At 44.9% G+C, this 25082-nt stretch overlaps 1 protein-coding gene across 3 annotated transcripts in view; it reads right to left on the bottom strand.

Moving 5' to 3' along the window:
* The window catches only part of ZC3H12B (zinc finger CCCH-type containing 12B), a 310431-nt gene that overhangs the window by 31755 nt on the left and 253594 nt on the right, over positions 1–25082 (bottom strand). Inside the window, exon 1 of one of the 3 annotated variants that reach the window (XM_069100387.1) lies at positions 4650–4798. The exons of 1 other annotated variant lie outside the window; for it this stretch is intronic. The gene's annotated coding sequence lies outside the window, so the exon portion shown is untranslated. Of the gene's footprint in view, positions 1–1278; positions 1479–4649; positions 4799–25082 lie in introns of those variants that run through there. One more of the 3 variants, XM_069100386.1, reaches the window with a different exon arrangement.

Genomic DNA, 25082 nt, shown 5'->3' with positions numbered 1-25082 from the left:
GGTCCCTTCCAGGTGTGACCTTCTAGGTTCTGTGTTCTAAGGTCCCTTCCAGGTGTGACCTTCTAGGTTCTAAAGTCCCTTCTGGCTCTGACATTCTATGACTCTAATATCCATGGCTTTGGTCCTCCACATCTACAACAGAACTTAATTTGTAAAAACCAAGCAAAGCAGGTGTGGCAGAAGGAACCTTTTAAGCTTAAAGGAACCTTTTATCAAATGATGAAGACAACAAAGGTTGCCTTTCAGCAACATCTGCATTTAATCTCTGGTTTACTTAATCTACTGAGTGAGGGGTGAGTGAGGAAGCCTCATTGCCCTGCATGTCTGTCCTCAGGTACAGTTAGGAAAGAAGGCCAGTGACCAGCATTCAGGGACCAAAGTGTTGTCGCCTTGAGGGGGGACTGGGAGGCAAAGATTTCGTCCAACCTTTACTAGCAGGTAACCTCTTCCTGATTTGAAAACCAGAAAGATACTCGCATTGAGTCAATCTGTGAAAAGCCAAAATTAGCTGACTCCTTCTCCCTTTTAATTCATATAAAGCTAATCACATACAACAATAATTATACCATGAAGAAGACAAATATCTGCCTCACCATTCCCTTCCCCTCCCGCTCCAGCCGCCCACCTCCCATGCTGGAGAATGGCTCCCAGGTAGTAACACTGAGTGATAACAGCAAGGAAGAAAGAGAGATTTTTTTTTTGCTCCGGTTTGTAAAAAGATGTCACTCTACTCCAACTCTCCAAGCCTCCAAAAGTCTGCTATTCCCATGAATCTATAAAGAAGGCAGACCAACCCCAGAAGCGAGCCTTCTCTCTCCACCAGACGCATCCTAGGTGTGAGGGGTTTTGTTTGGAACCTTAGATGCACGTTGAAAGACGATACTGGAACACAGCAAAACCCATCAAGGCGAGGACAGAAACGCTGGCAGACGGGGCTTCATTTCCAAGGAGGCTGACTTTCCCTACCGGACCCCGCTCACTTGGGCTCTACCTCACGCCCCACATTGAATCTCGTCTGCCAGAACATTTGTTGGGCACATTTTTCACACGTTCCTGGAACTTTACCATCCACTCATATTTCTTGGGTTTGAAATGTCAAACGCAGTGAATGATTTGATTTCAAAGCAGATTTGTCTGATCTAACCCAACATCCTTCCTAAGAGAGTCTCCGTAGTTTGAACTCATTTACAACCTCGCTAATGAATTCAGTCCCATAAGCATACAACTATGCCGAGCGCTCCACACCCCAGGAGAGGAAGGGAATAGTTGAATACTCACTTTTCCTCTGAAATCGGTAAAGGAGGGATGGAAAAAAAGCTGTTGAAATCCATGTTGGAGAGCTGCAGTGTGCCCTATCGGGTCTGCCTTCTGCTAGAGTAAATGCTGTGAATGTGGGTTCTCTGGCCACTAGTGACGGCCTGGAGAGGTGTTATGAAAGCTACTTCTCCAGAGAACACGCCCACTTCTATGACTCACTAAAGGAGTTTCTCTCTCCCCCCTTCTCTCCCTCTCTCTCCTTCTCCTTCCCTCCCTCTTTCTCTCTCCCTCTCTTCCCTCCCTCTCTCTGTCTGTCTCCCTCTCTCTCTCCCTGTTTGTCTCTCTCTCCTCCTTCCCGCCCTCTGTCTCTCTCCCTTTGCTTCCCTCCCTCTCTGTCTGTTATGTCTCCCTCTCCCTTTCTGTATCTCCCTCTGTTTCTATCCCTATCCCTCTCCTCCCTCCGTCTCTCCCTCTCCCTCTGTTTTTCTCTTCCTTCCTCTCCGTCTCTGTCGCTCCCTCGTTATTTCTCTCTCCCTCTCCTCTCTCCCTGTCTTTCCCTCTCTGTTTCTCTCTCCCTCTCCTCCCTCCCTCTGTCTCCCCCTTCCCTCTCCCTGTCCCTGTCTCTCCCTCTGTTTCTCTCTCCCCCTCCTCCCTCTCTGTCTCTTTCTTGAGACCATCTCTTTCAGAGAGTAGAAAGCCACAGGAGAAATTTGCCTGTTATCCCATCTTTACAGGTTAAAGAAAAAAAGGAGTGAATGTCTCATGACTTTTAAAAATCAGCAAACATTGTCCTTTTAGGTAAGAACACTGGTGAGTCTGCTTTTCGTGTGTGGGCCTGCCAATTCAGAAACTTTCCTGACAGGGGCTTTGGGAAGGATGAAGTCCATTTCTCTGTGACAACTGCTGCTAGAAATCCTTGGGCTAAACTGGACAACAGGGTCCTTCGAGCTCAGGAACCTCCTTCGAGATGCCATTCACCAACTCTAGCTGGGTTAGCCTCAGAGACCTCCAGGAACAAATGGGAGATGTGCTGGGAAATAAATGCCCTAAACCAAACTGGGAAGGGTGAGCCACACTGGGGGTCAAGCCATGCTGGGGTGGGGAGCCAGACTGGGGGGAGAGCCACACAGGGGGGAGCCACACTGGAGGGTGAGCCACACGGGGGGGGGGGGGTGTAGCCACACTGTGGGAGGAGCCACACTGGGAAATGAGCCACACCGAAGGACAAGCCACACTGGGTGTGAGCCACACTGGGGAGCCTTGGGGGGGCACCCTACTCAAAAAATCCTTAGATTCTCCCCATTGTTTCAGTGTTTGTTTAGACTTCCTTCCTCAGGCCGGGTGCAATTGCCTTTCTCTCTCTTTTTTTTCCCCCACAGCTGCTCTGTTCTGTCTCAGAAGCAGCTGGACTGCTGTGGCAAGTAATGGAGTTTCGTGAGCAGATCTGCTTTTTAAATCATTCCTGAATCCTTCAGGACAAAAGGTACTTCCCAGCAACATCATATATTATGATGAGTAATAAATCAATAACACTACAGGTTGGAAGCCTTCCTGGGTCCACCACTTGCTAGCTATGTGGCCTTGGGCAAGTCATTTCCCCTCTAGGAGGCTGGGGCATCATTTGTCCAAAATGGGTATGTATATGTGTGCATGGATATACATATATGCGGATGTGTGTGTATATGTACACATATTTTGGACCAGACCAATGGCATTAGGAACTCCTGGTGTGGGAATTCCCTCTACTAATGCAGATGGCACCTACCCTATGGTTTTGGGTGTTAGAGTGACCTGGGATATTGAGAAGCCAAGTGACTTGGACAGGGTCACACAACCAGAAGGTGTCAGAGGCACACTGATGCTATCAGAAATTTTTCATTTTTGTCTATTACCTCAGCACCTAGCACACAGTAGGTGTTTTAAAAAGACTTGCTTATTGACCTAATGAGATAAAAAAAGAATCTTCCTTTTACACACTTTGTAAAGATTACAAAGCACTTTCCTCTTTACAACCCCAAGAGATAGGAGTATCTTTTGTTTTGGGGGGAGAGGCTAGTCCAGTGATTTCATTGCTGTAGGGAACCCCCGGGTAGGAAACTTCCTCTACCAAAGCCAGTGGGCACCTGTTTTGAAATTTCTAGTCTTGAGAGTTGCCTGGGGCATTAATAGGCTAAGTGACTTGCCCAGGGTCACACAACCAGCATGAGTCAAAGGTAGAACTTGAACCTAGATCTTCCTGACCAAGGGTGGCTCACTCTCCAAGCCAACCATGCCACTAAATATCATTAGCTCAGTTTTACAGATAAGGAAACTGAGGCACAAAGACAGAAGTGGCTTGCTCACATAGCTAGTAAGTGGTAGTGCTGGAACTCAAGCTCAGATCTCTCCTAGTACTCTCCTGAATCTCCCTTCTGACCTTATCATACTCTACCTCGAACCATACTTAACTGGGGATCTGGTGGTAAGATTATTATGTCCCCAGCACTTAGCACAGCACCTGGTACACAATAGGTGCTTACTAAATGCTGCATGGATGGAACCAGTGGCATTTTCAAAGCTTATCTTGTCTCTGGTGGAGGAGCAGAAGAAAAAGTACTATCCTACTCAAAGGCCACAAGAACTGAGAGAATTCTGATCATCTCCAAGAGGACCAGAAAGAAACTGATGGGAATGGCCTTGTGACTGGGGTGGGGGACCCTGACAGGGTGCAGGGCTCATTGAAATGAAAGAGGTCCCAGTCAGAGAGGCTTGGGGAATCAGCTGACTGCTTAGGTCTTCTCCATACATTTGGTGGTTTCTTGACCAAATGTGAACGATTCCCAGCAAATCCTGGAGGCTAGGTTTGGGATCAATGAAGGAATTGCTGTGGAAAAAGGGCAGGGTATTTGAAGTCAGCAGACCTGTTCTTTACACAGTAGCTGTATAACCTTGGGCAAACCACTCCCCCCACCCCCTGGGTCTTAGGTTCTTCCTCTGTGACATAAGAGGCTGAGACTCAATGGTCACTTTTATTCCTAGCTCTATGATCTTATGACTTCGGGTATGGCTTTTTCCTCCTCTGGGCCTCAGTTTCCCCATATGTAAATGAAAGGGGTTGGATGTGATGACCTTTAAGGTCACTTTGAGCTCTGATATTCTCTGATCCTGGGACTCAGTACCTCCAAAGTAATGCTGGTCTGAAATACAGAGCCCCAAGGCATTGTCTTATGGGAAATACATTCGATTTTGAGTCTGAAAGGTCTCTGCCCAGGATATGTTACTTATTAGCTGTGTGACCTTGAGTAAGGCACTCAATAATAGGAATAATCCCCCAATCGCACAACCCTAGGATTCAAAAGCTGGAATTGAACTAGTCCAAACCATCCACAAAAGAGAATCCCATGACAACATACCCGAAAAGTGGTTGTCTAGCCTCGGCCTGAAGACTTCCAGGGAGAGTGAAGCCACCACCTCTCGAGGCAGGCGATTCCATCTGGGGCCAGCTCAGATTCTCCAGCTGCTCTTTCCTGACCTCAGCACCTTCCACCCCTTGCTCCTAATAACGCCCTCTGGGGCCACCAGAACCAGGCTAATCCCTCCTTCACATGACAGCCCTTCAAAAGCTTGAACACAGCTATCATGTTGCCCCTGAATTTTCCTTTCCCCGGGCTAAATATACACAGTTACTTCAACCAACCTCATTTGTCATAGACCAAGGAAGGCCCTTAACCATGCTGGTTGCCTTTCTCTGGATGCACTCCAGCTAATCGACGTCCTTAACCTGTGGTTTCCACAATTTATCCTCTAGATAAGGTCTGAGAAGGCAGAGGACTGTGGGACCATCACCACTTTAATTCCGGAAACTTTGCCTCCTCTTCATACAGCCTAAGATTGCTTTTGTCTTCCTGACACTATCACACTGCTGACCTGTACTGGGCTTGCAGTACACTTAAACCTCTAGATCCTTTTCAGACCAACTGCTGTCTATCCACACTGCCTCTTTCTTATACATGCAAAGCTGATTTGGGGGTAGACTTTACCCTTTTCCCTACTGAATGCCATCTCATTAGATCTGGTCCATCCTTTTGGATCCTGGCTGTGCTCTAGTGTAATCACTCCCGGGCCACCACAATAACTGAGCTGAATACAATGCTTTTTAAGCTTACAAAGTATTCCACATCCATTATCCTATTGGAGTTTCACAACAGCCCCGTGAAGGAAGTGCCAGAGGTATTATGATCTCCATTTTTCTGTTGAGGAAATTGAGGATTAGAGGGCACACAGCCTCCAGTCAAAGGCTTGACCCTAGGTCTTCCTGACTCAACCCCAGCATTATATGCCCTTAGGACTCCATCCTGCCTTTGCAGAATCACCTAATTTGTAAAAGTTGCAAGGGACCTCCAGGGACATCTGGTCCTGTCCAATGTACTCAGCAAGGCATCAGTCAGCCTCTGCTTGGAGACCTCCAGAGAAGGAGAAGCCATCCGCTTCTCAAGGTAGCCCCCTCTACTTTGGGACAGCTTGCACTGTTAGGAAGTTTCTTCAGACTTCAAATTTGCTTTCTGCCCCTTCCACCCACAGCTCCTGGTTCTGCCCTCTAGGGCCAACAAGCCTAATACCTCCCCCACAGGACAGTCTTTCAAATTCTTTCTTTTCTTTTTGATTTCATTCTCTTTTCATTTTCAGCTTAGCCTTTCAAATTCTTGAAGACAGCTATTGTGCATTTTACTCTGTCCTCCCCTTCCTCTAGTCTTTTCTCCAGGCCAAACCTGCTCAGTTTCTCCAGCTGGTCCAGACGTGGCATGAACTTGCTGCACAGTAGGTATTTAATGAATGTCTACTGATTGATCAATCCTGCCTGCCTTCCTCTGTATCTTTACAGTGTCTTAGTTTCTTTATCTGTAAAGTGAGAGTAGAGAGACAATTTGGTATAGTGGATAAAGAACTAGTCTCCAGCTCAGAAGGTCCTGGGTTCAATTCCTAACTGTAACTCGTTAGCCGTGTGACTCTGGGCAAGTCACTTGCCTCCCCAGTGCCCCCAGGCTACTTCTTAAGACCAGAAGCTGTAGAACAAAGGCTGATCTGCTTTGGGAGAGGGTACTTTCTCACCCAGGGTTCTCATTAATAGCAATGAAATCACATCTCTAGTTTAAAAATAAAGGAGGGTGTGTGTGTATAATAATCTTTGTAATTATATATCATTTGTAAAGATATCCCAAGGGGGCAATGATGTGACTTAGAAAATGTTATGCAGATATATCACAAAATTATTAAATTAGGGATAACTGCCTGCCTGGGCCCTGGGGGTGCGGTAGGGGAGGATATGAGGGGTTGGGAGATTGAGGAGATGGGGAGATTGGGGATGGGAGTGGGGATGTGAGGGGATGAGGAGATTGGGAGGATGAGGAGATTGGGGGTTGGGAGCAGGGATGTGGGGGGATGAAGAGATTGGGAGGATAGGGAATGGAGGTGGGAGTGGAGATGAGGAGAATGGGAGGATAGGGAGATTGGGGAGGTGGGAGCAGGGATGTGAGGGGATGAGGAGATTGGGGTTGGGAGCAGAGATGTGGGGGATGAGGAGATTGGGAGGATGGGAAGATTGGGGGTGGGAGTGGGGTTGTGAGAGGATGAGGAGATGGTAGGGTGGAAAGGGGTTTAGGCACAGTCAGCAGGAAGCACCTGGGGAGCTCCAATGAACAACCCCACTGGGCTGAGCCTCAGCTCCTCTCCAGAAAATGCTGTGGGATTTAGGCAGGTCACTTTTCTGCTCTGGGTTTCACTTTTTCATCAGAAGAATTTAGGGCCAGGATGAGCTTGGATCATTCTTTGTTCTAAGGTCTTCCCCATCTCTGACAGTCCTTGTTCTAAGGTCTTCCCCATCTCGGACATTCCCTGTTCTAAAGCCCCTCCCAGCTCTGACATTCTGTGTTCTAAGGCCCCTCCCAGCTCTGACAGTCCCTGTTCTAAGGCCTCTCCCAGTTTTGACACTCACATTGTCCATTACAAGCCCCACTGCCACCCCAAGTTGGACATTCTGTATTCTCAGGGCCCCCAGGTTGGATGGCTTATAATTCCTTCCACCTCTGTTCTGTCATTCTCTGTTTACTCTTTCTAGCAGGCTCCTTGAGCCCCGTATGCTCAAAGCCTGTGACACATTCATTCCCCAAGCCACTGCATCAATTCAAGTCAATCAGAAAGATCAGAGCCGCTGGAGCCTGGCAGTATTTGTGGCTTCTGGCCAACCAATGAGCTGGGTTACAGCAGTTTCTGGTGAGTCACTCTGGGCCCAGGGGCCGAGGCTGCCTTCAGACATTTGCCTGGAGCTCCTGGCTGGCAGTGGTTTGGAGAAGCTGATTTTGCACAATAGTCATTACTAAGAGGAAAAACAATGTCTTTGGAGCACGAATGCCCATGATTTTATGTAATTGCTTTTATACCATGGAGTCTTTTGATAGTTCTACAACTTAAGACTGGTTATGACATTTCTTCATTCTTGCAAACTCTTCTGAGGTTAAAACAATAATGAATCAGTTCTTTTCCTGGAAAGGCATTTATGCTAAATAAGTAACTAGAATACCTGAGTACAAAGATACTCATAATGTATTCAACAAGTAATTAATTTCACTTTCAATAACAAAAGGTGACTTTTCAATCTGCCTGGTCTTACTAGCTTTGGAAGACTTACAAACAACTTGAAGGGGTAAATTGTCTTTGAGCTGTCTGTGATTTCTTCCTTGGACTCCTCATACCTCTGTATCATCTAGTAACAACTCCTACTAGCATAGTGTTCCTTAATATACTATGCTTATATCACCTGATTTAATTTTTACAATAGCTAATATTCATATTTTTATGCCCTTTTTATAGATGAAGAAACAAACTTCCTGAGGACCACAAAGTATCAGAGCCTGGACTTGAATCAACATATCAAACAGGGTTCTTAGGTTTTAAATCTGGAAAGAGTTTTAAGCTTTAAAAAAACCTATTATTTATTTATTTTTTATGTTCATTTAAAAAAATGTCACATTCTGAATTCTCTCCCTCCATCCTGCCCCTCCTCCACACATTGAGAAGGCAAGAAATGTGCTATCACACAAGTGAATTCACACAAAAAATATTTCTTTTCTCTCTCTCTTTTTTTTTGCTTTTTTTTGGAGGGGGGGAAGGCAGGGCAATTGGGATTAAGTGACTTGCCCAAGGTCCCAGAGCTAGTAAGTGTTAAGTGTCTGAGGCCGATTTGAAATCAGGTCCTCCTGATTCCAGGGTCAGTGCTCTATTCACTGTACCACCTAGCTGTCCCTTTTTCTCTCTTTAAAAAATATATATTTATTTTTACCATTCATTTAAAAAAATTTGTGGAAAGAATTTTAGAGAACATCTAATCCAATTCCCTAATTTTATAGAGGGGGAAACTAAGACTGCCTTTCTCAAGGTTGTACAGGTATAGTAGTAGTAGTAGTAGAACTGGGATAGGGGCCACTAGGTGGCACTGTAGTAGATAGAGCACCAGGCCTGGAGGCAGGAAGGCTCCTCTTCCTGAATTCAAATCTGGCCTCAGACACTAGATGGTTGACCCTAGGCAAGTCACTGAACCTTGGTGGCCTCAGATTCCTTATCTAGAAAGTGGGCTGGAAAAGGAAATGGCAAAACACTACAGTATCTTTGTCAAGAAAACCCCAAATGGGTTCATGAAGAGTAAGATATAACTGAAAAACAACTCAACTCCAAAGAATTGGAATTCCAAGGAAAGTCTCCTGACTCCAAATATAACCAATGAAAATATTACTGAGCTTGATCCACAGTCATATAAATTCAAATTCTAAAATTAAATGCCATCTTTGCTTAATTTACTACCACTAACTTTTTTGGGTGGCAAATCCAGTGTTTCATTAGAATGTGAGTCCTTCAAGGGCCCATACTGTTTCATTTGAATTTCTTCAACTCCAGGGATAGAGAGCAAACCTTAGCCTCAGAGGCAGGGAGTCCTGCTTACCTCAGATATTCCCTGGCTATGGGACCTTGGACAGGGCACCTGAACTTTTCAATGCTCCAAGTAACTCTATGAAGGCTCCCTCCCACCTGTGTTGGTTGGGGATGTCCCCTCATGTGGTAGTTCTCTATACCAAGGAAATCCCAGGGCCACTCACTATTCCCCCACCACCTAGCACAGGGCCTGGGATACAGTAAGCACTTAATAAATGCTTGCTGACAGATTCTTCTTTCTCAAAAATTGATCATGGTGAAAGTTTCCTTTTTTTGGACACTGGATTTGCCTTCTACGTCTAGGAGATTACAAGGTGTCTTCTCTCATATAATAACCCAAACCAGGAAGAGTAACAGGCTCTCATTGTCTGCTCAACTTTATTGTCTAACATAAGGCAAAAGAACACCTTCCCCCCCCACCTTTACCCAGAATCCCTCCTTCCCCTCCAGCATTTCACTTTGAGGAGAAAGGCAAATGCTTAGAAAATAAACCCTCCCACTTCCTGGCTTCTCTTTGCCATCTTGGCTCTGCCTCCAGGCTGTCCCACTTCCTTCTCATGCTGCCACCCTGTCAGTTCCAGCTCAACTCTTCTAGCCTGTGCTGCTAGACTAGCTTCCTACCTGGTCTCTGTGCCCCTAGTTTTTCCCCTCCAATGCATCCTGCACCCTGCTGTCAGATTAGCCTTCCTTAAGAATGGTTTAGATGCTGTCACTGCTCTGCTCAACAACCTTTCATGACTCCCCAGGACCTACAAGAGAAAGGTCAACTTTGGAAGACCTGACCTTCAGAAAATAGTCAGCTTTAGGACTGGAAGGTTACTTAGAGATCAAAGCCAAGGTGGTCATTTTACAAACAAGTTTTCTATCCTTCATCCAGCTCGTCACCATCCCCCATTCTGCAGGCTCATTCATCCACATTCCCTTACCAGCTGGACGGCCTTCTGTACCTCTATGTCAAGGTCCTGCTAGCCCAAGGAAGCAGCCCTGATGACCTCATCCTGTATTGATTTGTGCTTTTCATCACCTGTACTAAGAGTTTACCTGGTCCTGGAAAGATCGTGGTGCTTTAAGTGAGAAGCAAAGAGTTTTTTTAATGGGTGGGGGGGGGTGGCTTGAGTTATCTCTCAAGACTCAAGGCAAGGAAGGCCCTGATGGAAAACTCTCCAGTGGTTGGTTGTCTGTTACCCACAGAGTAATGTTCAGAATCCTCAGGCAGTTATTCAAGGTTCTCCATAATCTTAGGAGGTTCACAATTGATTTGTTAAGTTGATTTCCTAATGTGCTACCCTGAGTCACTACTCCTCTACTCAAAAACCTTCTGTGGCCCTCTCTTACTTCAAACTCCCATCCTGGTAAATTTTAAGATTAGGCCCTTCACAATGTGGTTCTGACCTATCTGTTTAACATTATCTCACACTTTATCAGCAATGACTGACTTAACAATACAATGATCCAAAACTGGTGGTAGAGAACCTGGGGCCTCAAGGCCACATGTGGCCCTCTAAGTCCTCAAGTGCAGTTCTTTGAATGCAAACTTCACAGAATAAATTCCCTCTAGGTCCTCAAGGGCGACCCTTTGAATTCAAACTGCACAGAACAAATCCCCTTAAAGGATTTGGTCTGTAAAACTTGAACTTAGGCTGTACCTGAGGACCTAGAAGGTCACATATGGCCTCAAGATCTCAGGTTCCCCATCCCTGTCTAAGACAATTCCAAAAGACTCATGATGGAAAATGCTATGCACCTCCAGAGAAAGAAAGATGGAGTATGAATGCATATTGAAATATACTATTTTCACTTTTTTTTGTTTTCTATGGTTTTTTCTCCCTTTCTGTTTCTTCTTTCACAACATGACTATTGTGGAAATATGTTTATATGATTGCACATGTCTAACCTCTTATCAGATTGTTTGCTGTCTTGGGGGAGAAGTTTGGGGAGAGAAAGAGGGAAAAGAGTTTGGAACCCAAGATCTTATAAAAAATGGATGTCGAAAACTATCTTTACATGGAATTGGAAAAATATAAAATACTATTCACAAAAAGAAAATAAAAATCATTATTTCACACTTTTTCCCCTTATGCAGTCTCCCTTTTCTTCAGACTTGACTCTTATTGTCAACTGTTCTCCTTTGCCCCTCTCCTGCCCTGGACCCTCTTAACCCGTGGACATCCTTTCCATCCTTTAAAGCCCAATTGCAGTTTCAGCTCATCCCTTCCCTAGCAGACAGGGGCCCTCCCTCATCTTCCACTCCACTGCTTTTATGCAACAGGCATATGGCCAACCTACCTTGTATTAGAGCTATTTGTGTCCTCCCCTTAGCCCTCTCTTCTAGATTGTAGTTTTGACGACAAGAATTGTGTGACTCATCTTGGCATCTCCTATAGCCCTCAGCACTGGGCCTCACTTCTACTGAGCATATGGTGCTCAATAGCTGTTTTTTAAGTGAATGGACAAAGTTCAGAGCAATGATTTTGAGGCATTGTCAGAGCATCAGATCACACGATTTAGAACTGGCAGGGCTCTTCATAATTATCTAGTCCAACCTCTCTCTCTCTTGCAGATGAAGAGACTCAGGGGAAAGTCAATTGTTTATGGTTACACAGGCAGTAAGCAGTAGAGCCAGAATGCGAATCCAGGTCTTTTGACTGAATCCTTATTCTCTTCTCACTATACTACCCTGCCTTCAGTCTTTAAGGTAAGTTTCAATTAGGTTCACTATACTATATTTACTAAGGCAGGGAAATATACTGATATACTTTAGAAATATTTTTTGAAATCAAGTTCTTCTGGCCTATCTTCATTGGCCAGAAAATGAATTTATTCAAGGTGATCAGCACTGTGACCAGTAAATAATTAACCACATTATCATGAGATCTGTGAGCCTCAAAAATATGCCAACACATAGTACCAAGTGGAGAAAGGCCTATAGCCTACAATATTTGTCAGAGCAAGAAAGTCAGGTTAGGAAGAAGTGTGGTGTCTTTGGTATTAAGTTGGACATGAAATCGTGGTGGAAAAATCTCATTTTTCTTTTGCCTCATTTCTTGTAAGCTTGTGCTAATGTGCGCAGAAGGATCCTGTTGGCTCCTTTCTTCCAGTTCAATGGCTGCTCAGCTATAGATTATAACCAGTGAATCATCTCTGAAACAGAATTTGTGAAAGTCTGTTTTTCAATGCAAGACATCTCTGATAACTAATAATTTAGGTGGTAATGAAATTTCCTTATTTAACATCTTCAGTTGGGTAGAACTGAGTTTGATCTTACTGAGAGCAGTGAGTGCTTCAGTTCCCTTAACATTAAGGATAAAGAATGTCAGGCAGCAGCAGGAGCACATCGACGCAGTCATGTCAACCAAGCCAGGGCGTTTTATGTGTGGGGAGAGTTAGCAACACTAGCAATAAAAATAATTCAGAAAGTAAGTACAGAATGACAACGGAAATGTTTTGGGTTACAAAATGCTATCATCACATTATTCTATATAGAAAATAAGAGCAAGTCTGATGTTGCTCCATGGCATAAAGATGGCTCTGGAAGACAATGCCAGTAGGGCAGGAGCTCTGGAAGCTCCTAGAAAGTTCAAGGACCAGGCTAGTTAATTCAGTGCTTCTGATGCTTACTACCTGTGGGGATCTGAACAAGTCACTTCTCTTTGCCAAGCCTCAGTTTCCCCTTCTGTAAAACAAAGCTCTACGGTGCTATGTGTGACCTCAGACAAGTCCTTTCACTTCTTGGGGGCTCAGTTTCCTCCTCTGTAAAATGAGGGGTTTGGACTGATGGCCTTGGAGGGCCCTGCCAGCTCTAAATTTAGAATCCTTTGATCAATGGATACTGAATCAGTGCCTTCCATGTGGAAGACCTTGTTCAGATAGGCTTATTACCAGAAGGCTTACCAAGAGATGTGGAATGGTTTGGGCTACTGAAGCTCATAGAACTATCTAATATAGTTTAGGAAGGTTGGGGGTCTGCCTCAGGGAAAAATCCACACAAGTAAAGCAAAGAACTCACATTTCCATGATACTTCACAGAATCTTAGAGCTGGAAGAAACCTCAGAGGTCATCTAGTCCACCACCCACCTGACCAAAAATCCCTTTTCTGATGATACCAACAAGTGGTATGAAGATCACTAGGGAGGGGAAATATGGTGCCACAGAAATGAATGTGATACTCCTGAGGTGGTTCTGACCAAGCAGAGGCTAGTAGGACTAAAAGCTCCCTCAGCCTTTCCGGACACTACCACTCTCCCCACTCTGACTTCCTTGGCCACCATATTGTCATATGGCCTCATGGGCTTGCTGCTCATCACTAAAACCCCAGATCTTCTTCAGATGAGCTGGTGTCAAGTCATCTCCCCTCTACCTACTGCTTGTGAATCAATTTCTTCAATTCAAACCTAAGACTTACATGGTGGAGAGAATCACCTCCCTTTCAGAGCTAGGGAGCCTTGAGGTCCCATTCCACTTCTTATGTACTAACTAGCTATGTGACCATGAACAAGTTGGTGAACTTCCTATGAGCCTCAGGCTACTTCCTAAGACTTTATAGATGAATCTAGAGCTATGTTGGTGGAGGAATTCCCACTCCACCCAAATCATGCATCCTTGATTTGGCCCAATAAGATCATTGATTTGGTTGTTGTTGGGTTGTGGGAGTTTGTTTTTTAACTCTTGACTCTTAGCCATTGTGCCAGTACAAATTAAAAAAAAAGAAAATCATGCCAGCTGTTCCATTGCTAAAAATATTACAGAGCATCAGACTAAGCACTAAGCATCCTAAGGCACTCCACTGGGGAACTTCTTCCAAACTGACATTGAACAAACCATTAAGGATTACCCTTTGGGTCCAGCCATTCAAGCGGTTCGGACCCAGCCGAGCTTCCATCTTTTCCATACGTCAGGCAGAGGTGATTTTGTCAAATACTTGGCTAAAATCTAGGTAAATTAGATCCATCCCAGTCTGCTGTTCAAAAAAGCAATGAGGTTAGCATGGCAGGATATGTTCTGGCTGAAGCCAAAATGTGACTTTCCTTTTCTAGATGGGTACTGGCTGGTTACATCTTTAATATTTGACAATTTGGTTGGGAGTGCAAGGTAAGCTCATTGGCTTGTAGTTTCCCCCCTTGAGGGGAGAATTTGGACATTTTCCCCTTTCCAATCTTATGGTATCTCTCCAGGGTCTCCACACTCTTTCAAGGCTCACTGAAAGAGACTCGGCAACCATCTTTCCTAGGACATTAGCAACTTTGCAACAGCTGGGAAGGTAAGTGGGGTAAGTGTTACTTCATTGTACAGAGGAGGAAACTGGGAAGCAGAGAAGGAAATGACTTCCCCAGAGCCATACGTCCAGGAGGTGGCAGAGCTGGGACTCAATTATAAGGCTCCAGGCTTCTGGACCAGTGCTCTTTCTACAAGCCTCTAGGAATCTTCAATTCCTCCTCCCCTATGGCCAATCAGTTGCCCAAGTCCTATGGATTCTACCTCTACAACCTTGCATTTCCCTAATCTGCTACCTCCTTGCCAGTCCCACCATCACCAGCCTCTATCCATTAATGGCAAGTCCATTCACCCCATCACTTTTGTGATGTTGGTATCACTTTTGAATGATGAATGAGTCATGAGATCATAGATTTAAAGCCTGAATTTTACAGAAGAGGAAATTGATGGCATTACCCCACAGTGCCTGCCTCCTCATAGAGTGATAGGATTTCAGAACTAGAAGGGATAGTAGAACATGTTAAGTCCCACCTTTTCATTTTACATATAGGTAAATTCACAAATCCCCTGTGAAGTAGATCAGACAAATATCATAAGCTCCACTGTCAAAAATAGGAAACTGAGACTAGCTGAGGGTGGGGACTTGGGCAAGATCACCTAGTGAGTGCAGCAGAGTTGGGACAGGAACAAAGGTCTTCTGATTTAATAAGGGTGGTGCTTTTCCACTCTACCAACATCGTGTGCACATTCCGATTCCCACCCTTGCCCCTACTGACTTGATCCACAAATCCTTTCATCTTTCCCCTCACAATGACCCTTTCTTGCTCTCCAAGTTCTGAAAGCACCGGGGCGAGTGGGGACTTCATAGCAGTGGGGAGCAGCTGTCAGGTGAGAAGGGCTTGGGGGGGGCGCTCCTCTGCTCTGCTCCCCACTTGGTTACACCAGGTTACCAACATAGTCAAATGGCCTAGAGGCCTCTTTTCTCTCCAGATCAGGCCAACACAGCTGTGTCAACAGAAGTGTGAAGGAAGAGAGTGACTGCAGCCAAATCAGCTCACTGTATTTTCTCTTACCTCATTTGCTATAAAACGAAGGGGGTAAAACAAAGTGTACAAGGGGCTTTAACAACACAGGAAATAAGAAATACCTCCTCTGTGATCAGCTCACACCTTTTTTTACTTACACATTCAACATCTTGATGGCACAAGCTCCCATTTCTCTGTTTCCAAAGCCATTTTCTCACAACAATTCTGGGAGATGATGTATACAAGGATTATTAGCCCCATTGCACCATAGGGAAACTGAGTTTCAGAGAGGGGAAGACACTTGACCAGGCTTACACAGCCGGGAAGTGGAAGATCGGGCATTAGAGGTGAAAGGTCCATGGAAGAGCATGGCACATGGGTAGTTAGTAAATGGCAACCAGGTCTTCGGCCTTCAAGATTAGGACCCTTTTACTCTATTGTGCCACTGCTCTAGGATGAATTTGCATCACCCCTTGCTGGGGCTACTGGGACAGCCTCTTAACTGGTTTCCCTGCCTCTAGGCTCTCCCCTTGCCAACGTGTCCTGTATATGCTGCATGACCAGGTTTCCTATGCTACCCAGCTCTGATCATGTCCCTCTCCTACTCACAATCCTTCAATAGATCCCTATTGCCTACAAGCCAAACACTTCACCTGGGCGTTTAAGGCCCTTTTCTACCTTACCACTATTTTCCACCCTTTCCCTACACATATTCTCCATCTCTTCTCCCTTCATTCACTTTCACAATCTTAACTATCACCTAACTGGAGACCATTTCTCTGTGAAGGAGTCCTTAGCCAGGGCCCGGAAGGGGGCCTCCTGATGATCCTAATGGCCTGCTTGGCACTTCAAGGTGTACTAAACATGTCCTAAACTGAACTCATCATCTCCCTTCCCAAACATGTTCTTCTTCCTGACTTCCTCATTTATGGCCTTCAGGTTGCCCAGGCTCCAAACCATAGTCATCTCCAATCAATCAAATCCTACCAAGTGCTCAAATTCCATCATTTCTGTCTCTACAACCTCCTAGTTCTCTTATCACTGTCCCCATCCCATTTCTGATGATGGGAAACCCACTTTCCAAGTCACTTGGGCTTCCAATGTTGGTATCACTTCTGAATTACAGGTCATAGGAGCATAGATTTAGAGCCAAGAAGGGACATCAGAGGCCATCTGGTCCAACCTCCTCATTTTATATAGGAAGACACTGAGGCCCAGGGAAGGAATTGACTTGTCCAAGGTCACAGGGTAGTAAGTGGCAGAGCTAGGATTCAAACCTAGGTTGTCCTCCTTCACCCATGTTCCACCATAACCAATCTGTCAGTTACCAAATCAGCTCTCTTCTATTTCTTCAGTATCTCTCACTTCTGTTCTCTCCTTTCTACTCCCATTACTTGTGCAGTCCCTCACATACCCTTCTCCTGAACTGTGGCTAAGGCCTCCTACCTGACCTCATACCTACTCTCTCTGTCCAATTATTTCCATATATGCTATCAAATTAATCTTTGTGAAGCACAGTTTTAATCATGGCGAACCTTCAGGGGTTTCCCACTGCCTCTGGGATAAAGTTCCAATGCCTTAGCTTGGCATTCGAAGCTCTCCACAATACGGTCCTAGCTTTCTAGCCTTATCTCCCAGGATTTGTCCATAATATTTGCCAAAATAAACTCACATAGTAGGTGCACAAGAAATACCTGCTTATTGATTGAGAGAGAAGACAAGAAGACATGGGGCCCATAATTTCAGAGTTGGAAGGAACTACAGAGACCACTTAATCCAACTAGTAGGGTTATCACACAGAAGAATATGAGGACCGATGTGATCTTGGGCATGGCCCTTTCTTGCTCTCACCCTCAGTTTCCTCCTCTGCAAAATGAGGGGTTGGGACTAGATGACTTCTGAGGATCACTCTCACTCTAGAGCTAGGATCCAATCTGCACCCTGAGGCAAGCCATTTTGATTGTCTGTGCCTCAGTTTCCTCCTCTGACTCTCAAGCCAGGATAAAATGAAGCCCATGAGCCTCCTCTCTAAATCAGCCAAGCTTATTTCTCAGAGAATGTTCCCATTTTTGTTCCCACGGTTTAACAAAAATAAAAATCCTACTGTTCAATCTCTTCAATAAGAAGAGGGGGCCACATTCTGATTTAGGAGGCCCTTCCTAGCACTGACATTGGCAGTATTGATGTCTCATCTGGCTGTGATGTCTGGACATCATGATTCAAATGCCTTCATTAGGACCAGATTAAGCTTAGTTAAGGTGACTAGAATGACACTAAAAAGCTTAGCCTCTTACATAGCCCATTTGTCTAAGAAGCCTGTGGAACTGGGGCTGCTTTCCATCTAACTCCCGTATTTCCCAGAAGCTACTGGTTTTCTCCTACTATTATCACGAAATATTCCCAGCACTACAGTCTCTACTAATATTGCATTCTGTTTTGTTGCTATGACACCTTGGGACAGCAAGCAGCCACTTTACTGAGAGAGGGAGATAACCCGAGATAAATCTGCCTTCAGCCTTCTTCATCTTGTGAGAGACTGTGAGAAGAGACAGGGAAGGAGGAAAAAAGGAGGAAGGCTCTGGAAGAAGAGCCTGAAGCAAATATGTGGCACGGGGATAAACAGATAATTAGCTCCTCACACACCTTCTTCCTTCCCCTCCATTAAATGCCAATAGATTATAGTTCAAAATACCAACAACACATTATGTTTAAATAGCTATATATTCCCAATGAGCTTTATACAAGACTTTAATCCTTTCATCATCTCAAGAGGGCAACAAGATGTATTCATACTCAATTTGCACATTTGCTTGCCTATGGCTAATATAGAATACAAAAGGTCAAACCTTTGAGGGATCTGGAGCTAGGTGGGCCTTAGGACACAGAATGTCAGAATTGGAGGGGCCTTAGAACAGGGACTGTCAGGGCTGGAAGGGGCCTTAGAACAGTGAGTGTCAGAGCTGGGAGGGCCTTAGAACAGGGAGTGTCAGAGCTGTGGGGGCCCTTAGAACAGGGAGTGTCAGGGCTGGGAGGGGCCTTAGAACAGGGACTGTCAGGGCTGGGAGGGGCCTTAGAACAGGGAGTGTCAGTGCTGGAAAGGGCCTTAGAACAAGGAATATCAGAGCTGGGAGGAGCCTTAGAACAAAATATGTCAGAATTTGGAGTGACCTTAGAAAACAGAACATCAGAGCTGGGAGAGACCGTAGAACAGAGCATGTCAGGGTTAGGAGGGGTATTAGAACAAAAAAAATCAGAACTGGAAAGACCCTCTCAACCTGTAATGTCAAAAATGGAAAGATCCTTGGAACTTAGATTCAAGGTCTAAGTCTTCTGGCAATCTAAATCAGAAGTATATATATTTTTTGTTATTAAAAATGAATTAGAGGGAGTAGAAGCACGACCTCCGAGCAGCTCTGGCTCCCACCTTCCCCAATCTATGTAAAAAGGGGACTCTAAACAAACTTTGGAGCTGCAGAACCCACAAAATGACACAGAGAAGCTAACTTCCCACTGAGGACAGCCCAGCAGGCCGGCAGGAATTGGCCAGCGCAGTGCTCTGGGAGCCGAACCCAGCCCCACACCAAGGCTTGAGCCCCAGGGCAGGCCTGACCAGCCAGGGCCAGAGGGACTCCAGATCAGCAGCAGCTGGGGCCATTTCCAGAATTATCAACCAAAGTCAGAGGTCAGTGCAGTCTGGACTTTGGGACCCAGGAAGTGGGAGTGCGTGGCTTTTGCCCCTGGGGCGAGAAGCCGCTGAGACGCCAGGCACAGCCAGCCAGCACCACGTGGCAGCTTCAGCTCCTGGCCTGCAGAGTGTAGGGGGACCAAGCACCAGTCTTAGGGGTAATCGTTCTTGCTTTAACCTGCTTGGATCTGGATTGCAGTCTAGGGTGGAGGTCCTGGGGTGTGTGTCCAGCTTGCCAGAGCATGTGGAGACCTCAGAGAGGGCACCCATCTATATAATACCTCCAGCAGCCGAGAAAACCCCAGCATTTGGGACAAAAGCTCCCCTGTCTGGTGGCAGAGTCCTACTGTAGCAAAAAGCCCAAAAGTCAAGTAATTGAGTGGCAAAATGAGCAGGCAAAGGAAACAAAGCAGACAGAAGATTCCAACATTACACTCCTATTTTGGGGACAAAAAGGAGCAAAGCATGGAACAGGAGGAAGATGGTGAAGTCAGAACTCCTGCACCAAAAGCTTCAAAGGAAAATACGAGCTAGTTACAGGCCATAGAGAACCTTAAGAAGCAGATAAAAGAAGTGGAGGAAAAATTGCAAAGAGAAATGAGAACGATGCAAGAAAATTACAAAATGAGAGTCAACAGCCTGACTAAGGAAAATCACAGCTTAAAAAATAGACTAACTCAAAAGGCAAAAGAGGCTTAAAAAGGAAATGAGGAGAAGAATGCCTTAAAAAGCCAAATTTTCCAGATGGAGAAAGAATCTCAAAAGCTCATGAGGGGAATAATTGCTTCAGACTTAGATTGGAGCAAATGGAAGCTAATGACTTTATGAGAAATCAAGATGCTGTTAAACAGATCCAAACAAACTAAAGAATAGAAGGCAATGTGAAATATCTCATTGGAAAAACCACTGACCTGGAAAATAGATCCAGTAGAGATAATTTAAAAATTATTGGACTACCTGAAAGCCATGATCAAAGTAAGAACCTAGAAATCATCCTCCAGGAAGTTCTCAAAGAAAACTGCCCTGATGTTTTAGAACCAGAGGGCAAAATGGAGGTTGAAAGAATACACCGATCACCTCCTGAAAAAGATCCCAAAAAGAAAACTCCTAGGAATATTATAGCCAGGTTCGGGAATTCCCAGATTAAGGAGAGAATATTACAAGCAGCCAGGAAGAAACAATTTGAATATTGTGGAAACACAATCAGGATAACCCAGGATCTGGCAGCTTCTACACTGAGGGATTGAAGGGCTTGGAATATGATATTCCAGAGGTCAAAGGAGCTGGGATTAAAACCAAGAATCACCTACCCAGCAAAACTGAGTATCATGTTTCAGGGCAAAATATGGTCATTCAGTGGAATAGAGGGCTTTCGAGCATTCTTGATGAAAAAACCAGAGTTGAATAGAAAATTTCACATTCAGATACAAGAAGCAAGAGAAGCATGAGAAGGTAAACAGGGAAAAGAAATCATAAGGAACTTATCAAACTATTAACATTCCTACATGGAAAAACAATAATTGTAACTTATGAAACTTTTGTCAGTATGAAAATAGTTGAAGGGAATAGAAAAAAAATATATCTATATATGTTTATAGATGAGGGTATATGGGCATATGAATACATATGTGAATGTGTGTATATATGTTTACAGGTATACATAGAGGGCACAGGACCAATTTAAAAGGAAGGGATGATACTTAAAAGGTGAAATTAAGAGGTGAGAGAGGAATATAATGAGAGGAGATGGAGAGAGACAGAATGGGGTAAACTATCTCATACAGAAGAGGCAAGGGAAAATGGTTACAATGGAGGGGAAGAATAGGAAGGCAAAAGGGAATGAGTCTACCTTTGAAGGAACCAAGGAAACAGCAGGGTCTGGACTTTGGTTCTCATAGAATTGATGTGATGGGTATTGAAATCAGAACAAGTGGCCTGAGAATTCACGTTACTCTGTTTCACCGATGCTCATACAACAATCATGGCAGTTAATGGAGTGATTCCCACCTTTTGTCCGATGGGTATCATATCATAGTTAGAAATTATTAGATATTAATTAGAAATGAAGGAATTAGCAGAAGGAGAAAAGTAGAAATACAGGTTGGCATTGGGAATCAGATCATGTGGGGCTGGGTGGGACCATAGAGATTGAAGAGCCTCCTTTAGAAGCTCGAATGTTAGGAGAGAGGCCTTCAGGATCAATCACTTGGTCCAAGAGTCAGCAAATTAGGGCCCCCAAGGGCAGCCCACTTTTGTATGAATGGCCCTCAAGCTAAGCATGGATTTTATATTTTGAAAAAGAATTTTACTGTATTTAAAAATGTAAAAGCATGCTTAGTTCTTGGGCCTACAAAAACAGGCTGTTGCCCTCATTGGGCCAGTGAGCTGTAGCTTCATCCTCCCTTTTCACTGACTTAAAGCTTGTAAAGTCAAAAAATAGAAGATACTAGATTTCCTCAGCAGAAATAACTGCCTCCAATATACAGTACAAGAATACCAATTCAGTCAGGTTGATAGAGTGATTCAGCAAATTAAACAGGTCTTAAAAATGAAAAGCATTACTTCTAGTGTTTCCAGGAAGGGACTCACTCCCATAGTGGGCCCAAGGCCCCTGAAGACACACAGACCAGGTCCATTTTTTGGAGCTAAATCTAAATGGCTTTTTGGTTCTTTGTCTCATCTGGAGTGACTCCGGGAAATCTCTAAAATCAAGCTCAAGTACAGTTTCTGTCTAGGTCTCTCCAAATGCAGGTAAAAGATGTTCCCAGTTCCCAGATGAGCACTCAAGGTTCCAAATCTATATCAAGTACAAGACAACATTTGTTTCACTCCACAGAAAACAAAGAAGATAGAAGGAGCATAAGACAAAAGCAGAGAAGACAAAAGGAGCAGAAAGCAGATAGAGAAACATTCCGGGTACTCCAGAGTCCATCAACTCCCTGCGGAATCAAACTGAACCCAAGCTGTCATTAGGGCAGCCCTTTAATGTTCTGTTTCCTCTGTCCTACACAAAGTCTTCCCCTGCTTCCAAGACTGAATGTCCTGCCCTATGCTTTAGAGCCTTCCTGAGAGGTAAACAGACTTTGGAAGCTCCCTAATGAGCCATCCCTCTCCCAAGAGACTGGCCCTGTTCAAATAACTCACTGGCTTTTCTCTCCAAATAGGCCACTACCCTAATAGGGGTCGTCATCCTGGTAAGGGGTTCCATGGATAGATTTCTGGGGGTCTGGGAGCTTGTATGGGAGAAAAAATATGACATCTTTCTTTTCCTTAGCCACTAACTGAAATTTAACATTTCTTTCAATTATTTAAGAACCTAATTTTGAGAAGGGGTCTATAGGTTTCACCAGTCTGCCAAAGGGGTCCGTGACATAAAAAGGTTAAGACCCTCAGCTCTAGAACATCTGACCCCCAAACTCCCAAACTTGGGGCTACCCATGAAGCAACTCGCGAAGATGATGATGCCCAGGAAACCTTCCTTCTCTAGCTAGAAGGCTAGAATCTGGGATTCTGTTACCCAGGAAATTCAAAATGACTTTTTTTCTGTACAAAATGGTGAAGTTCAGGACCACTGTCCATGAACTACCCTCTGGGCCTATGTGCAAACACAGGTCTCCCTCTCCTCACATGTGCCTGCTTCAAATTGCCATCAACTGCTCCTGGAAAGCATGTGGAACCTATACATAGGGGCAGGGCTCTCATCTCTCATCTCTCCCAACTCTGAACCCGGGTGCTGGTGTGTCTCATCCTCGTCCAAGAGAAGCGTGAGGAGACAGTCAGCAGCTGGTCTTCTAGCTCACTTTTAGAGGCCATGAAGTGGGCTGGCTCCTTTGACAGGAATGCAAGCCCCTGGATCTCAGCCAAACCTCAAGAGTTGCCTGTGTCCTACGAACAAGAAGGCAGGGAGTATTCCCTGCACTCCAGGGAAGCTGCCCCTTGGTTGCCACCAAACAAAGGGTGGTGGCCTGTAATCTGATAGGATTGACTAAAGATAGGGGTAAGGACTAACTCCACAGTGATCATTTCATTTCTATAGAGAGTTCCCAATGACAAACTGCCCCTACCAATGTAGGTCAGCTCCTTCTCTGCAATTTAAAAACTTAGGGAGTAATCTACAGGACTGCTTCAGTGACTTGCTCTGGGTCACAGAGGAAGGATTGGAACCCAAGCCTTCTGGGTTCTGAGGCCAGCCCTCCATCCACTAGGCCCCACTGCCTCTCTTGATTGGGGAATTCACTGCATTGATCAGAAACTCCTCTGATCAAGTCCACCTCCCCTCTCCATACTAGACAACCTGATCTATAGAAAAATACCAAGTGAGCAATTGAAAAGGGACCAAAAGGAAGCAGCAATTGCCTGGTGGCTTTAAAAACCCATGAAGCCAGAGCGGCTAGGTAGCGCAGTGGCCTAGGTAGAGCACTGGCCCTGGAGTCAGGAGTTCAAATCTGGCCTCAGACACTTGACACAAAACCTAGCCATGTGACCTTGGGCAAGTCACTTAACACCAATTGCCCTCCAAAAAGCAACAAAACAAAAGAAAAACAAAAACCCACAAGGCCACCAGCTTCAGATCCAAGCTGGCTCCCAGTCTGAGAGGAGAAGCACAGAAAAGAGTCAGTAAAGTTACCTTTCTTGTGTGCTCCATTGATTCATGGGACATTTGGCCAGCTTTTATTATAGTGTTCACGCAGGATTGATATTTCCAGAAAACATAGGCCAGGAAAATAATGACTCCTCATGCAGCAACATCATTGCAGAGGACAGAGAGGTAGAAAAATGCTATGAAGAGTGCAATAAAACCCTCCCAACTGAGTCAAGGTCAGTTCGGAAGTGGGGATGGGTGAGGTTGGTGAGTGCATCAGAGAGCCTAAAAGTACACTGGAAAGGCACCTTTGTGCATTAATCAAAGTAAAAGGTTTGAAGGCCCTGAATTAAAGTGGTGGCTGTGCAAGAGGAAGGGGACTGACAGCAGAGATGTTTGGGAATGGAATCAACAAGCCAAGGGGGCAGAGCCCAAGGGGGAGAAGGTGAGAACAACTCCACAATGCAAACCTGGACGACCAGCTGGACTGCTATGCGTTGGACAGAAATGCAGCTAAGTTCACATGAGGTAGTCTTAATTTTGGACATGTTAAGTTTGAGCTGCCTATAGGACATCCAGCTCAAAATGTCCAACAGGTAGCTTGAGATATGCTAGTGGAGATCAAGAGAGGTTAGATAGAATTGGAAGTCACTGCATTGAGATCAAAACTGAACCCATGAGAACTGATAAGAATATCACATGAGAGAATGTGGAGAGAGAAAGGAAGGGGGTCAACGATCAAGCCTCGGGGTTGCATCCTCTGCACAGAAAATTCAACGGGCATGATGAGCCACCAAAGAGAGAAGGAAGACAGGTAGGAGGCAGATCAAGAGAGCAGCGTGAGGAAAGCTGACAAACAGAGAGACAGAGAGGGAGACACTCACACACACAGAGACAGACAGAGACAAAAAGAGACAGAGACTGAGACAGAGAGACACAGAGACAGACAGACAGAGACAGAGACACAGAGATTATACAGGAAAAGAGAATGATTAACAATAGCAAATGCAGCAGAGGTAAGAGAAAGCCTTCAGTCTTTCAATTGGGTAATTAGGAGATCATTGATAACACTGGAGAGAGCTTTTTCAGGTGAATGAAGAGGTCTTGAGGGGTGAGTGGGAGGAGAGGAAGTGGAGGTGATGCAAATAAACAGCTTACTCTTGGTGTTTAGTTGTGAAAGGGAGGAGAGAGAACAATAGTTTAAAGGAATATACAGTCTAGTGAAGGTTTTTTCAGGATAATAGAGATGTGTGAGTTTATAAGCAGCAGAGAAAGAACCAATTAATTGAAGGTGTGTGTGTGTGTGTGACAGAGAGACAGAGACAGAGAGAGGTAGGCATTAGGTAATGGACTGGAGAA

This window comes from Petaurus breviceps, unplaced genomic scaffold, assembly GCF_028583685.1.
Source record: "Petaurus breviceps papuanus isolate PSGF00001 unplaced genomic scaffold, PetGlider_PUasm1.0 400, whole genome shotgun sequence".
NCBI classification, from domain to species: Eukaryota; Metazoa; Chordata; class Mammalia; order Diprotodontia; family Petauridae; genus Petaurus; species Petaurus breviceps.
The sequence above is the reverse complement of the archived record's forward strand: the minus strand, read 5'-3'. Positions and strand labels throughout refer to the sequence as shown.